Consider the following 16,921-nt stretch of genomic DNA (forward strand, 5'->3'; position numbering starts at 1 on the left):
TAAACAGGGCTAAGGCTTCTGATATTTTCATTGTGGTACAACACAAGCTTGGATTGTGAGACAGTAAACATAAGCTCAAAATGAGGCAACCAAGCCACACACAGGGTACAATATCAGTGGCCTAGCCACAGGTGGGCCACTTAGGGCTCAGGCCCACCCAACAGTACCGCATATTTAGTGGTAGCTGGTGGGGATCCCAAGCTCTGCCAGCTGAAGGCTTCCCCCGATGGTAACGAAAGCGCTACTCTCCGTGATACCAGCACCTGCGCATGCCTGCTGCAGACTGCCAAGGTGGAAAGAAGCATTTTCCCGCTAGCTGAGATTTTTTTTTTTGGTGGTGGGGGAGAACACTTGGTGCCCACCTAATTCTTGCCTAGGCCCACCCAAAATCTGTTTTCTGGCTACGCCCCTGCCCTAATATCAAGAAAGAGGAAGAAGTACCACTAAAAACTTTAATGAAATCATACAGCATCAAACAATGAAACCTGATACGGCCATGTTTTGCCCAAAGGCTGCTTCGGGGATTAGTAATGGTGTACAGAACATTCACCTTTTCTTCTTCTCAACCCCACAATAGTCCTAACAGTGTGTTCTGGCTCTTAAAAGAAGAGACACTGTTTTGAACTCCGATCAGCGCAGGGGATTGATTGTTTTTGAGATTTCTGCAATAAATTAAGACAGTCTGTTGTAGAGCAATAAACACTTCCTAAAGCAGTCCAGTCACTTTACTGGTTCATAAACTGAAACTGCAAACAGTGAAAACATCAGGAAACTGGGCTCACGGCACTAGGACAAGCTGCTGTGGCCAGTGGTGAAATAATCTGGGAAAGATCTGTTTTCAATGAGTCAGAAGGGCAAAAAAAAAAATGAACTTTTGCTTTGTCAGGGAATCAGCCATTGCTGTACTGGATTTGGATATGATCACTTAACATTTTTAAAAGAAGATCAAGGCGAAGTTAAAAATTCAGGCATAGCAAGTAGGTCTCTCCCCCCGAGAGCTAAGGCTGGGCTTACTAGTTCCTATTTTATTCAATGCAGTTGACGGGTGGTGGTGGAGTGGACCCCCAGTGTAACACTAGTACCTCCCAACCTATGCCTGTCTTGCACATCCATCCATCTTCCAAAGGAACAATGGAATCATTGTTTTAGTTCTGTTTATAATTATTTTTGAGAATTTGGGATCCTGGCTATGACTATTACTACTTATCATTTCTATAGTGCTACTTGACGTATGCAGCACTGTACACTGGACATGAAGAGACAGTCCCTGCTCGAGAGAGCTTACAAGCTAATTAGGCCAGACAAGACAAGTAAGGGAAAAGGACAAAGAGTACCAAGATTCCGGAATCCCAAAGAGTAGCAAGATTCCAGAATCCCAAAGAATAGCAAGATTCCAGAATCCCAAAGAATAGCAAGATTCCGGAATCTCAAAGAGTAGCAAGATTCCAGAATCCCAAAGAATAGCAAGATTCCGGAATCTCAAAGAGTAGCAAGATTCTGGAATCCCAAAGAATAGCAAGATTCTGGAATCCCAATGACTAGCAAGATTCCGGAATCCCAAAGAGTAGTAAGATTCTGAGCATAAACCCAAAGAGTAGCAAGATACAGGAATCCTAAAGAATAGTATAAGTACATAAGTAATGCCATACTGGGAAAAGACCAAAGGCCCATCAAGCCCAGCATCCTGTCCCCGACAGCGGCCAATCCAGGTCAAGGGCACCTGGCAAGCTTCCCAAACGTACAAACATTCTATACATGTTATTCCCGAAATTGTGGATTTTTCCAAGTCCATTTAGTAGCGGTCTATGGACTTGTCCTTTAGGAAACCGGCCAAACCCTTTTTAAACTCTGCCAAGCTAACCGCCTTCACCACATTCTCCGGCAACGAATTCCAGAGTTTAATTACACGTTGGGTGAAGAAAGATTTTCTCCTATTTGTTTTAAATGTACTACACTGTAGTTTCATCGCATTTTTTGGAAAGCGTAAACAGACGCTTCACATCCACCTGTTCCACTCTACTCATTATTTTATATACCTCTATCATGTCTCCCCTCAGCCATCTCTTCTCCAAGCTGAAAAAGCAAGATTCCGGAATCCCAAAGACTGCTACTACTTATTTCTATAGCACTACTCCACGTACCAACACTGTACACTGGACATGAAGAGACAGCCCCTGCTTAACAGAGCTTACAATCTAATTAGGACAAACAGGACAGATAAGAGATAAGGGAATTACTAAGGTGGGAACGATAAATCATGAATGATTGTTCATTGAGAAGAATAACGCATTTTTGTACTTCTGATATTGTGGGGTTTTTTTTTTTGCTTTATGAGCAATTAGGAGCAGCCTAATGGTTAGTGCAGCAGCATGATAATCGGGGGGGGGGGGGGGGGGGGGGGGGGGGGGGGGGGGGAACTGGGTTCCATTCCCACTGTAGTTGCTTGTGACTCAGGACAAGTGACTTAAAGGGAAAGGGGATGGGATTTGATATACCAGCTCTCTGTAGCAAAAAGCAAAGTGGTTTACATATTATATACAGGTACCTATTTTGTACCTGGGGTGATGTAGGGTTAGGTGACTTGCCCAGGCTACACTTAACCAAGAGGCCACTCCTCCACTCTGTTCTGCCCTCCATCAAACCCCATCCCCTTTCCCTGTCTAGGTGTGATGGAAATTTTCCGGGGTATCTTACTCTCTTTCCATTCCAGACCTACTCGTGCCTGGGTCTTTGCCCCTTTGAAGCACATAAGTTAGTATCAGCTAATGTCAGGTCCTACTGAATCCATTCCGTCCCTAATAGAGAACTGGACCTACCCCACTGATTGTGTTCCTAAATGTACCACCCCATGGTTGCCTATGTGGTTTTCAGCTGAGCTTTCCTAGGATTTGAACTTCCCATGGTGGCATTTTTCATGCCACTTGCTTTTGCTGTTAAGAAAGCAGATCTTAAGCTCTACCAGACCCGTGGAAGGAAATGAAAAAGGACTAAATTAATTCTAGAATTACACAAGCATAGTGTGAATAATGAAAAGTCAGCTAAACTCCAGCATGCAACGATGCTCTGAATCATTCTAGAATCATTGATATTCAACCTCTGCACCATCAGAAACTTCGTTTCCTAAGATTTGAAAAAGTATAGTAGCAGCTGGGAAAAAAAAAGTCACAAAGTGGGTGATTGTAGAAGCTAACATTTGTGTGAATGTTTAAAATAATGCCATTTAGGTATATATGTGTGCAGACACCCAGGCATAACTGCCTAAGCCAGTGGTTCCCAAACCTGGTCCTGAAGGTATCCCAGCCAGTCAGGTTTTCAGGATACTCACAATGAATATTCATGAGATAGATTGGAATGGCATGCAGTGGAGGAAGTGTATGCAAATCTCTCTCATGAATATTCATTGTGGGTATCCTGTAAACCTAACAAGCTGAGGATACTCATGATGAATATTCATGAGACAGATTTGCATGCAGCAGAAGCAGTGCATGCAAATCTCTCTCATGAATATTCATTGTGGGTATTCTGTAAACCTAACAAGCTGAGGATACTCATGATGAATATTCATGAGACAGATTTGCATGCAGCAGAGGCAGTGCATGCAAATCTCTCTCATGAATATTCATTGTGGGTATTCTGTAAACCTAACAAGCTGAGGATACTCATGATGAATATTCATGAGACAGATTTGCATGCAGCGGAGGCAGTGCATGCAAATCTCTCTTATGAATATTCATTGTGGGTATCCTGAAAACCTGGCAGGCTGGGGTGCCTAAGCACTATTCTATAAATATATTTATGCTTGATATATAAGACTGGATTCAGTGAATGGCACCAAAATTTGTTTACCATAAAAAATCCACACTAAGTGTAATTTTATACAGGCTGCTTGACCCTTTATAGACTTGTGCTTAGCTCAGAGTTCCACGTCCAACTTTGGGAAAAAAGATTTACACTTTCTAGCGCCCAATTAGTGTAGTTGATTGGCTTGATACCCAATTAAGTTGCTTGCGCTTTTCAGGATTGCATTCAAATTTTTTGATATTAAAGAAATATTTCATAAGGTTGAGCAATTCCAAGCACTGACAGCTGTACAAAGGAGTGTCTTTTCTTTTAAGAACCAGAACTGTTAGAACCAGCCTACGAGAGAAGAATGGCCATGTCAGGATTTTAATGTTGGATGTTATATCATGTTATTGAAGTTTTAATTGGAGCTTCTTGATGTTATTCCAGTAATGTATTATTCCTTTAGGAACTGTTGTTCTGGAAACCTGCCAAAGACACAGGAGGAAAATCTTTTTCCTACCTGCTCACATCACAGATCTAGGGGGGGGGGGGGGGCAGAGGAAGGGGCGGGATTGGAACTCAAGCAGGAAGCTTGACACAAGACAAACCAATTTATGACTGGAAGAATGTGGCATCCATGTAAGAGAGATGATAAAACCATTACTCACGTATCTTCCTTTTGGGAACGGTCATCTTTCAATATATCATCCCCCCTAATTCTATGAATTTGCACGCTCAGATTTCCAACTAGTGAGAAAATTTGTGCACATAAGTTGTAGAATAAGGGGGTGGGGAGGGGGGAGGTTTACTAAAGCTTAGCTCGAGTTATCTGCAACAGTGCCCATGTTATTCCTATGGGTCCTGCTACAGACCCCCAAGGTCAGTTGCAGATGTAACTTCATTCAATAATTGGAATTAACAGCCAGTTATTGGCTATAATTGGTACAAGTTAACAGTTACATGCGTAACTGCCCTTAGTTACTATTTTAAAAGTTGCACACTCAAATTCCAGAGAGCACAACTTCAAGGGGATGTGGACCTGGGAAGGGCATGGGTGGGTTGGGGAACTATCAGGCAGTTACACACATGGGTTATAGAATACTATCGTTTATGCCCCTAACTGCTTATAGTTAGGCATGAGAATTTATGCCAGCCATTCAGCTGGCGCAAGTGCCAGTGCCTAAAGTTAGGTGCATATTACAGACTTATACTAGGTGCACAACTGCCATTATAGCATTCACACTATCCCTCATATTCTATATAGCACGCTACAGATCCGCACCAAAATCCAAGCGGATTCTATAGCAACACGTGTCACTTAATTGGCGTAACAAGCTATTTACCATTGATAATAGCTCTTAACAAGCAATAATAAGCACTAATTGGAATGTATGCACACAACTTGCTCAGCGTGTTCTGTAATGCACTGTGCCCAACTTCTAATGCATGCAGACAAAAGGGTGTGGTTATGGGCGGGGAAATTGGTGTTTTGTGGGTGTTCCACGATTTACATATGTCATTATTAAATATGGCCCTTTGTGCCTAAATCTTTGCGCTGGGATTTACGCCATGTTTTCGTTGGTGTAAATAGAGGTGCGTAGATTTAGGTGCTGGGATATCAATTAAATGTATTCTATATATCACGCCTAAACCTAGGCATCGCCTATAGAATACGCTTAGGTGAAAATGTTTTCCGTGCTGATTTTTTAGGCACCATATGTAAAATCCCTCCTTTGCACGCATCACCCTGGCATCTTAATGTCGGTGTCCTTGTGAAAATTAACCCCTATGTGCTCAGTTATCCACCCCAGAGGAGGCTGCATGTATTCCTTACAAACTGTGGTGCTATAGTAACATAGTAGATGACGGCAGAAAAAGACCTGCAGAGTCCATCCAGTCTGCCCAAGAAGATAAATTCATATGTGCTACTTTTTTATTTGTACTATAACCCATAGGGATTCTGTTTAGACGATGAACACCAAAATCTGGCTATGTGAAGGTGCAAAGTTGAGCAAAGTTGCATTGAACTGTTCAGTGGTCTTCAAAGTGTCTGATTATGATTTGGAATTTTAATGCAACTTATCAGCGCTGGCCTCACACTTTTCCACAACGTGACCGTCACATCTGCTGATTGCGCTCTTTTCCGTGCCCATCCCTATCATTTTGTGCCCTTTAACTAGCACTAAAGACACAGCAGTACCCGTGCTCATCCTTCTCAAATCCAAATTGCACAACAGTTCCCAATAAAAGCAATTTTAAAAGTGGTTTATTGAGCAGACAGTATGCAAGAATTCTGTTCGCCGGCAGTAATTGTAGTATCGTAAAACTTTGTGCTAGGAAGTCTTACTCTGCTTACAGGCTGCCACTACCTCCATCTCTCCCAAGTTCACAGGAGGAGAAGGTGCCAGGTCAAGGAAGCCTAGTGCTTCGGAAGATCTGGTTTAAATCCTCACACTACAGATTCCAAACTGGTGGGCAAGATGGAAACTTGGGAGAAAATAGTTTCAAGAAGGTTTTGATTCATTGTGCCCTACTCTTGAAGAGAAACTATCCTGCTTATAATCGAATGAGAAAAACGCCCAAGTTCCGACCTAAATCGGGAGATGGACGTTTATCTCACAAAACCGAATAAAGCGGTATAATCGAAAGCCGATTTTTGGACGTTTTCAACTGCAATCCGTCGCGGATGCGTACAAAGTTGATGGGGGCGTGTCAGAGGTGTGGCGAAGGCGGAACTGGGGCGTGGTTATCTGCCGAACAGAGATGGGCGCATTTCACCGATAATGGGAAAAAAGTATGCGTTTTTAGCTAGAATTTAGGACACTTTTCCTGGACCCTGTTTTTTCACGAATAAGGCCCCAAAAAGTGCCCTAAATGACCAGATGACCACTGGAGGGAATCGGGGATGACCTCCCCTGACTCCCCCAGTGGTCACTAATCCCCTCCCACCACAAAAAATGAAGTTTCTCAACTTTTTATTTTCACCCTCAAATGTCATACCCAGCTCCCTGGCAGCAGTATGCAGGTCACTGGAGGAGTTGTTAGAGGGTGCAGTGGACTTCAGGCAGGTGGACCCAGGCCCATCCCCCCTACCTGTTACAATTGTGCTGCTTAATGCTTATTAGTCGTCCAACCCCCCCAAACCCACTGTACCCACATGTAGGTGCCCCCCTTCACCCCTTAGGGCTATAGTAATGGTGTAGACTTGTGGGCAGTGGGTTTTGAGGGGGATTTGGGGGGCTAAACACCCAAGGGAAGGGTGCTATGCACCTGGGAGCTCTTTTACCTTTTTGTTTGGTTTTGTAAAAGTGCCCCCTAGGGTGCCCGGTTGATGTCCTGGCATGTGAGGGGGACCAGTGCACTACGAATCCTGGCCCCTCCCACGAACAAATGCCTTGGATTTATTCGTTTTTGAGCTGGGCGCTTTTATTTTCCATTATCGCTGAAAAACAAAAACGCCCAGCTCACACATTGTTGAATAAAACATGGGCGTCTATTTTTTTCCCAAAATACGGTTCGGTCCGCCCCTTCACGGACCCGTTCTTGGAGATAAACGCCCATGGAGATAGGCGTTTTCGTTCAATTATGCCCCTCCATATATTCTTAACATTTGCAGCTCAGTTCAATCAGATACTTTTAGTCCTGACTTCTTCCACTTGTAGCTACAAAAGCACTGGGGGGGGGGGGGGGGGGGGGGGGGGAGAGCACAGCATCAGAAAACCTAGTATCCCTCCAGAAACTGAGTCACTTGTCTTTCCTAGTGTAAAGCAGCACAGCAGCATCTTAAAATTGCGAATAGGCTTCAAAAGATCTAATAACAATAAAATGTTTCCGTCTCTCTTATGTTTCAACGTAACCAATACTCTTGCCTAGCTTCATGACACACAGTTATTCCTAATATGTTAAAATGTTATAGTTAATTATCTGACTGTATCATATTTTTGATGCTTTTCTTGAATGTAAACCACATTGAATCTGAACTTGCTCAGGATAATGTGGGATACAAATGTCATTATAATTGACTGTTTTCTATGTTCACTCAGTTGCTTCCCCGTTCTGTCTCAGTCTTAGGTCTCCTTTCTTCTATTTCTCTTATTTCGTATCTTCACAAGGCATTAATTGTAGGTGCTTCTATTATTATGAGCATGTCCGCTGTTTATTTAAAACTGCCTTTCTCTGAGCTCACCAACTACTACTTATCATTTCCATAGCGCTACAAGGCATACGCAGCGCTGTACACCATACACAAAAAAAGACAGTCCCTGCTCAAAGAGCTTACAATCTAGATAAGACAGGCAGACAGACAGAACAATTAAGGGCAAGGGAATAAAGAGCTGAGGATAAAAGGACAGGGCAAGCGAGCAGTGGTTAGGAGTCAAAAGCAGTGGTAAAGAGGTGGGCTTTAAGTTTGGACTTGAAAATGGCCGAACAGGGGGCTAGACGTACAGGCTCGGGAAGTCTATTCCAGGCGTGAGGTGCAGCAAGATAAAAGGAACGGAGTCTGGAATTAGCAAAAGAGGAGAAGGGGACAGATAAGAGAGATTTATCAACAGAACGGAGTACCCGAGGGGGGGGGGCGTAGGGAGAGACGAGAGTGGAGAGGTACTGGGGAGCGGCAGAGTGAATGCAGTTATCAGCCACTCATGCTGTATTCATGGTTCAATGGGATCAGGATGATACACCTATGGGGCTCTGATGAGGATCCATGCTTTAGTTATCTGTATATATATACATGCTTTAGATTTAGTGATGCCCTCATGAAACACATTTAAAGTAAGCAACCTGCTTACTTTAAGTGAATTAGAAACCACATTGAACCTATAAACATGCAAACCATTTATTTCTTTATTTGGGGTTATTTACCGCCTTTTTGGAGGAATTCACTCAAGGCGGTTGTTCAGTAAGAATAGATCAAACATGAGCAATAGATAATTACAGCAGTAGAAATATTCAAATAACAAGACAAAGTATGGCAAAGTAGACTACTTATAGTGTCAACACAATACGTAATAGAACATTTTAATAGACAGTGAAGGGTATAAGCAAAGATGGAACATATAGATAGGTAAGAGAGTAAGAGGAGTTAGAAAGTAAGGTGACTAATTTAAAGAAAGGTGCACATGAGGTCAGAGAGGTGGTTACATATTATCTCAGCTAGGGTAGGAGCGGATAAACTTTTAGATGACTGTAAGCCACATTGAACCTAGCATTAGGTGGGAGAATGTGGGGTAGAAATGCAGAAAAATAAATAAACTTGGACAAAGATTTGCTCAGAACATAAGAATAGCCATATCAGGTCAGATCCAGGGTCCTGTTTTCAATGGTGAAGATAAAACAGTGACCCACTGCCCCTGACGCAGCCATTTTTATACTGGCGAAACATGGCCATGTTGGGCATTTTGTGTTGAATACCTGGGAGCTTTTAATCTACAAATAAAGACAGGTTTTTTTTTTTACAAGGTCTGCCTCATTGTTTTTATCTTCTGTATTGGATTTGGCAGACCGGCTGCCTGGTTGTTTTCTGACTCTGTTTTCAACAGTGGCCAATCCAGGTCACAAGAACCTGGCAGAATCCCAAGCAGTAGCAAGATTCCGTTCTTCTCGTCCCCTTAATAGCAGTTAATGGGACTTTTCCTCCAGGAATTTATCCAAACCTTTTTTAAACATAGCTACACTAACTCTTTTATCACTTGCTCCTTCAATGAGTTATTTTTATGCTTATTCCTGTTTCTGCCATCTTTACTGGACCCTGGATCTGACCTGATATAGCTATTCTTGTGTTCTGAGCAAATCTTTGTCCAAGTTTATTTATTTTTCTGCATTTCTGCCGCACGTCTTATATTCCGCCAGAACCGATATACTAAAATATCACCCCTCTCCTCAAATCACTTCATTGGCTTCCGATCAGATATCGCATACAATTCAAGCTCCTCCTCCTTACCTACAAATGCACTCAGTCTGTGGCTCCTCACTACCTCTCCACCCTCATCTCCCCCTATGTTCCCGCCCGTAACCTCCGCTCACATGACAAATCCCTCCTCTCAGTACCCTTCTCCACCATTGCCAACTCCAGGCTCTGCTCATTTTGCCTTGCCTCACCCTATGCCTGGAATAATCTTCCTTTACCCATACGCCATGCCCCCTCCCTACCCATCTTCAAATCTCTGCTTAAAACTCACCTCTTCAATGCTGACTTCGGCGTCTAACCGCTCGAGAAATATAAAATACCCCAATCTATCCACCCTATCAGATTAACTGTTCACTCGTCCTCTAGATTGTACACTTGTCTTTAGATTGTTCTCTTGTCTTTTAGATTGTAAGCTCTTTGAGCAGGGACTGTCCTTCTATGTTTAAATTGTACAGCGCTGCGTAACCCTAGTAGCGCTTTAGAAATGTTCGTTAGTAGTAGTAGTAGTACTGATACATTCAGCAGGACATCATCTTGCAACACCCAGCTTCAAAACTGAGTGCTTCTCAATATTCTAAAGGTTATACCTTATGCCTGCCTGAGCCATTACGTCAAGCTCCATCCCTGGCCGCCTTCAAATCCGGGCTAAAGGTCTACCTGTTTGATGCTGCTTTTAATTCCTAACTTGTCACCTGCTCGTAACCTTTATCTTGTCTTCCTGTCTTTTAGTGTCCTGTCTGTCTTACCCTTATCCCTTCTTTGTCCTGTCTGTCTGTCCTGATTTAGATTGTAAGCTCTTTTGAGCAGGGACTGTCTTTTCTTCATGTTCAACTGTGAAGCGCTGCGTACAACTGGTAGCGCTATAGAAATGATTTGTAGTAGTAGTAGTAGTAGTAGTAGTAGAAGCCTGCCCTTGCAGATCAGCAACGCAGCCGCGCAGGCTTCTGTTTCTGTGAGTCTGACGTCCTGCACATACGTGCAGGACGTCAGACTCACAGAAATAGAAGCCTGCGCGGCCGCGTTGCTGATCTGCAAGGGCCGACTTCTACATGGAATGTTGCTAGTGGAATAGCAACATTAACATTCCATGTAGAATCTCAAACAGTAGCAACATTCCAGAATCTCAAATAGTAGCAACAGAATCTCCAATAGTAGCAACATTCCATTTAGAATCATTCCTATGTGTCCTTCTACCCTTATCCTTATTGGTGTCTGTCTGTCCTGATTTAGATTGTAAGCTCTTTTGAGCAGGGACTGTCTTTTCTTCATGTTCAACTGTGAAGCGCTGCGTACAACTGGTAGCGCTATAGAAATGATTTGTAGTAGTAGTAGTAGTAGAAGCCTGCCCTTGCAGATCAGCAACGCAGCCACGCAGGCTTCTGTTTCTGTGAGTCTGACGTCCTGCACATACGTGCAGGACGTCAGACTCACAGAAATAGAAGCCTGCGCGGCCGCGTTGCTGATCTGCAAGGGCCGACTTCTACATGGAATGTTGCTAGTGGAATAGCAACATTAACATTCCATGTAGAATCTCAAACAGTAGCAACATTCCAGAATCTCAAATAGTAGCAACAGAATCTCCAATAGTAGCAACATTCCATTTAGAATCATTCCTATGTGTCCTTCTACCCTTATCCTTATTGGTGTCTGTCTGTCCTGATTTAGATTGTAAGCTCTTTTGAGCAGGGACTGTCTTTTCTTCATGTTCAACTGTGAAGCGCTGCGTACAACTGGTAGCGCTATAGAAATGATTTGTAGTAGTAGTAGTAGTAGTAGTAGTAGAAGCCTGCCCTTGCAGATCAGCAACGCAGCCGCGCAGGCTTCTGTTTCTGTGAGTCTGACGTCCTGCACATACGTGCAGGACGTCAGACTCACAGAAATAGAAGCCTGCGCGGCCGCGTTGCTGATCTGCAAGGGCCGACTTCTACATGGAATGTTGCTAGTGGAATAGGAACATTAACATTCCATGTAGAATCTCAAACAGTAGCAACATTCCAGAATCTCAAATAGTAGCAACAGAATCTCCAATAGTAGCAACATTCCATTTAGAATCATTCCTATGTGTCCTATCTGTCTGTCCTACCCTTACCCCTTCTTTGTCCTGTCTGTCTGTCCTGATTTAGATTGTAAGCTCTTTTGAGCAGGGACTGTCTTTTCTTCATGTTCAACTGTGAAGCGCTGCGTACAACTGGTAGCGCTATAGAAATGATTTGTAGTAGTAGTAGTTCCATAAGTTATCAGTGTATTGCGTGACAAAAAAATATTTTCTCCTATTTGTTTAAAATGCACTGTGTACATTCATGGTGTTTCTTTGTACTTTATGAAAGCATCTGTCTGTGCTGTATCCACGTGACATCTGCATTGATTAAAAAAAAAGGATATAGCAGCTCACAATTTACTCATATTTAGAATGATAGCAGCAGGTAAACAGAATGAATTGGTTTTTTTTTTTTTAGAAGAATGTGGAAAACTGCTTTGGACTCAAGTACCCCTGTTCCCCTAAATCCAACACCTGTACATTTTCTCTGTTTGGAAAACGATGGTTTCATGGAGCTGTTAATCCAGTGGCTGGATATGCGATACCTTCTGTAGGCTGCCCGTCTCGCCTTCCGCCAGGGTCGCTTTACTCATACTACCCCCTCTCCTCAAGTCGTTTCACTGGCTCCCTATCCGTTTTCGCATCCTGTTCAAACTTCTTCTACTAACCTATAAATGTACTCACTCTGCTGCTCCCCAGTATCTCTCCACACTCGTCCTTCCCTACACCCCTTCCCGTGCACTCCGCTCCATGGATAAATCCTTCTTATCTGTTCCCTTCTCCACTACTGCCAACTCCAGACTTCGCGCCTTCTGTCTCGCTGCACCCTACGCCTGGAATAAACTTCCTGAGCCCCTACGTCTTGCCCCATCCTTGGCCACCTTTAAATCTAGACTGAAAGCCCACCTCTTTAACATTGCTTTTGACTCGTAACCACTTGTAACCACTCGCCTCCACCTACCCTCCTCTCCTCCTTCCTGTACACATTAATTGATTTGATTACTTTATTTCTTGTCTATTAGATTGTAAGCTCTTTGAGCAGGGACTGTCTTTCTTCTATGCTTGTGCAGCGCTGCGTACGCCTTGTAGCGCTATAGAAATGCTAAATAGTAGTAGTAGTAGTCTCTTGTAACCAGAGCTAATATTGTGATGTCATAATGCCTCAGTCCACCAATAAGAGCCAACCTCATCAGTGATGTCACAATGGCTTGATTGTCCTATACTTGGCTCACTTTTATTACATAGCTCTTTGAGCAGGGACTGTCTTTCTTCTATGTTTGTGCAGCGCTGCGTACGCCTTGTAGCGCTATAGAAATGCTAAATAGTAGTAGTAGGCTTCTTTCCCTAGGGCTAAAATGTCCACTGCCCCCTCTCACCCTAGTTTTCATTTGCCCTGCTGCTGCTGCTGCACAGTAATAACCATTCTATGCTTTTTCACTAGCTGAAAGGAGATTGAGAAAAAAAACATTTCACCAAAGACAAATCTCAAAGAGTTAACAACCCCATAGCAGCGTCAAAACACCCTGGCGAGGGGAGAAATTTTGTTTTCTGGGTGCCTAGGTGACATACCAGAGCCACCACGATTCGGAGGGGTTCATAAGTACATAAGTAATGCCACACTGGGAAAAGACCAAGGGTCCATCGAGCCCAGCATCCTGTCCATAACAGCGGCCAATCCAGGCCAAGGGTACCTGATGAGCTTCCCAAACGTACAAACATTCTATACATGTTATTCCTGGGATTTTGGATTTTTCCCAAGTCCATTTAGTAGCGGTTTATGGACTTGTCCTTTAGGAAACCGTCTAACCCCTTTTTAAACTCCGCCAAGCTAACCGCCTTCACCACGTTCTCCGGTAACGAATTCCAGAGTTTAATTATGCTTTGGGTGAAGAAAAAATTTCTCCGATTTGTTTTAAATTTACTACTCTGTAGTTTCAGACTCCTCAACATTTTCCCCTCTCGCTCCGGAAACACGAAAGTTTTTGCTCACTGCCAGGGCACTGATAATTCCCCCCCCCCCCCCCCCCCACACACACACACACACACACACATACACACCCCCCACCATCGCCTTCTCGATACAAAACTGGAGGAGAAATGACGCATCTACTAAACATAAACGTATACACGGTTCACATTTCATCTCTGCGCAACCCATTTTTAAAAATGCCACACTGTTTTGAACCTGGCAAAACAACCTCTAACACCAAAAAGCCCAGCTTCCCCTTGGAAGACAGCCAGCGAGAAACAGCCCTGGACCAGGCAAAGCCTTTAGCAGCTTCGGGTAAAAGCAGAGTTATTACGCCCCCTCGCCCCCTCACCCCCTCTCTGATCAGGAAGTTTCTGTAACGATACACAGGAAAATAATCCTGGGATGATGTCTCTGCAGTAACCACTGACTTTTCTATCCACGTGCCAAGTTTTCTTTTATTTGGGCAAAAATCTGGATCGCAAATCCAACTTCGCAGGGAAAAAATGGATGGGTGGGGGGGGGGGGGGGTGAAATCTGAAGAAGGGATCTGTGTGGTTCTGAAAAGTCCCTGCGTTATTTTTCTCCCTCCCCCACCCTTTTTTAAAAATTGTTGTAGGATTCCAGCTTTCTCCCCGGGGTCATTAGGGTTATTGGAAGTGTGCAGGGCAGAAGGTGGAGGAGGGAAACGGGAAAAGGTCTATTTGCCCATCAGCCAGTTTCCTCCAAAATTCCCAAGTCTGCATCATGGAGCATCTAGAACCGAGCAAAGGATGGGCGAAACAAACACGTTTTTGGGTTGTTGTTTTTTTCCACGGTCAAGGGTTCTGCCAAGTTTTGCACTTTGGCAGTCGTGAAACCAAGTGAAAGACGTCACCACAAATGCTGGGCTTCATGTCTTGAAATCGACTTGGGGTTACATTTAAATGTAGCGAGGTGCATCTTATTGCATCTAAGCAGAAGGTATTTTAAGCAAGTGTAAAGTTGGGGCGGGCGGGGTGTGAGAAAGAGAAAAGTTTGCAAAAGCTGGTTAAGTTCAGACTTTGGGATGGTACCTGCGCTAAAGCACGGTAGATTTTTATTCTTTATTTTCGGCAGTTTCCACCAAACTCACATTTTTTTTTCCCATGCAGAGCCGAATTTTGCCAGGACAAATTCTGTTTGATCTGTGTTAGAGGAGAAAACCTGTTTCTAACGCCATCCCACCTATCAAAAGAAGAAAGAAAAAGCCGAAACCACCAAGGAGCTCCAGGGTATCACGCACAGTAACGTGGGTTTTAAACTGGTTCTAGGAAGCTTCAATCTTTGCAAAGCCCTCATATTTCATTCCCAGCACTCGGCTCGCAAAAGCACCCCCCCATGCAGCCCCCTCTCCCCTGTTTATGTATTTTTCAAATGTTTCGCATTGCTCGCATTGCAAACGGAGAAAAAAAAGTTGTCAAAAAGGGGGAGGGGGTGAGCCCCCTCTTCCTCACTGAGGAGCCAAGTCGCACTTACAAACGGCTGACCCCACCCGCTTGGCCATTTGTTCCAAACGTTGGGATAAATCAGAATAAAACCGGAGCAGACGCAGCCAGATTTCAATCTCTCTCCTCTCTGGTGCGTTTTTTTTAATTCTCCCCCCCCCCCCCCCCCCATTTAAAATCATTTCTTTAAAGGGTTGCGTGAGCACAGAAGAATTTCCACGGTGCATCTGAAACGTACAAGAAAAAAAAAACCCCGTAAAAAATAAAGCGCGTTCTGATCGCAGGAATTGGACGCTTAATCGAGATTCTGCAGGAGTCAATTGGCTTTTGCAAAGTCCCGCGGGAGGGGACCGTCCTTACCTCGCAGCTGACATCCAGGGCTCGCCGATCCCGGGGGTTCCTACTGCACTTAAAATCCGTACTTCTTTCCGAGTGCTTGGGCTTTCTTTTGGAGAAGAAAAAAATCCCCGCGTTATCCAAATTATCCCCCACACTGCTGCTTCTACGACTTTTCAGTCTGCAGCCTGGAAGAGTTGCGCAGGAAAAACAACAGAAAAACCCCCAAATCAAACCCGACCTGTTTAAGGATCCAGGGATGGATGAGTGTGCCCACGTCTCCCTATCTCCTCCAAATCTGATAGTGTGGAATCATTTCTGAGCAATTTGCAGGTTCATAAATCCAGCTTTCGGTGCCATCCCCAATCACGCAGAAGTGGATTAATTTTTTTATTTTTTTGCATCCAGCTGTACTAAGACGTATAAAGCAGACTGCAGCATGCGGGAGCAACTCCACACCTCACGGACCACCTCCTCAGCCCCAAAGATGCCAGACCCAGTGCTCCCTGCAAGACCAGGAGTGGAGCAGCCTCAGGACCCTGCCTTTATAGGGCAATCAACGACCACAGAGATCTGAGGCAGGGCTTCCCAAGCCTGGATCTCCGCAATGAATATGCATGAGCTGGGCTTGCATATGCTGGATTTCCATTGCATGCAGATTTACCTCATGTGTGGTCATTGTGGAGATCCAGAAAACCTGGACTGGCTGGTGCCATGGGATTCCCAGAACAGGTTAGGGAAGCCTTGCTTTTAACATAAACCCTCAACCAAAGGGATGTTGAAAGCCCCTCCTCAAAATACCAACTTTATTCCCACTTTCCCTCTGTGCTGATGTTGGTCCAGTTTCTCTTTCTGGTCAAACTTTATTATTATTATTTTTTTAATTATTATTTTACAAACATGGGATTCCTCTTGTGTGCCGGTTACTGAAAATGAAACCTTCAGATGCAAAGGTAATCAGAACTTGCCAAACACCACATTCCGTCAGTATAAAGTACTGGCCCAGTCCTGAGTTGGTGAGTTCATTCCCAGTGTCCTTCTAATGAGAAAGTTTCCTTTTCTGTAGAATGCAGAGGAACGGTAGGTGATAGCCTGAAAATTAGACCTGTTTTGTGGGCTGGTGTGTGTTTATGTTTGTAAACTAGGGGGTCCTTAGGAATTTGAAATTACTGCATAGTGTTTAACAAGCAGAGAACAAGACCATATGATACATACAGCCTAGCTAGTGTGCCCGTCCTCACCAAATAATCAGCTCTCTAACTTTATTTTTCTCCCTGAAAGATCCTCTGAGCTTGTCCTAGGGGGGGGGGGGGGTTCTTGAATTCAGAAAACTGTCATTGTCTCCATTACCTCCACTAGGAGGCTGTTCAGATCTCTGATTTTAGACAGTATGAAAATACCGGCAGAAGATGTCATTGTGT

At 43.9% G+C, this 16,921-nt stretch overlaps 1 protein-coding gene across 1 annotated transcript in view; it reads right to left on the reverse strand.

Moving 5' to 3' along the window:
* The window catches only part of RSPO1 (R-spondin 1), a 76,030-nt gene extending 59,992 nt beyond the window's left edge, over positions 1-16,038 (reverse strand). Inside the window, exon 1 of the mRNA XM_030219912.1 lies at positions 15,525-16,038. The gene's annotated coding sequence lies outside the window, so the exon portion shown is untranslated. The remainder of the gene's footprint in view (positions 1-15,524) is intronic.
* Between the last annotated feature and the right edge of the window lie 883 nt (positions 16,039-16,921).

Source organism: Microcaecilia unicolor, chromosome 11 (genome assembly GCF_901765095.1).
Source record: "Microcaecilia unicolor chromosome 11, aMicUni1.1, whole genome shotgun sequence".
Classification (NCBI taxonomy): Eukaryota; Metazoa; Chordata; class Amphibia; order Gymnophiona; family Siphonopidae; genus Microcaecilia; species Microcaecilia unicolor.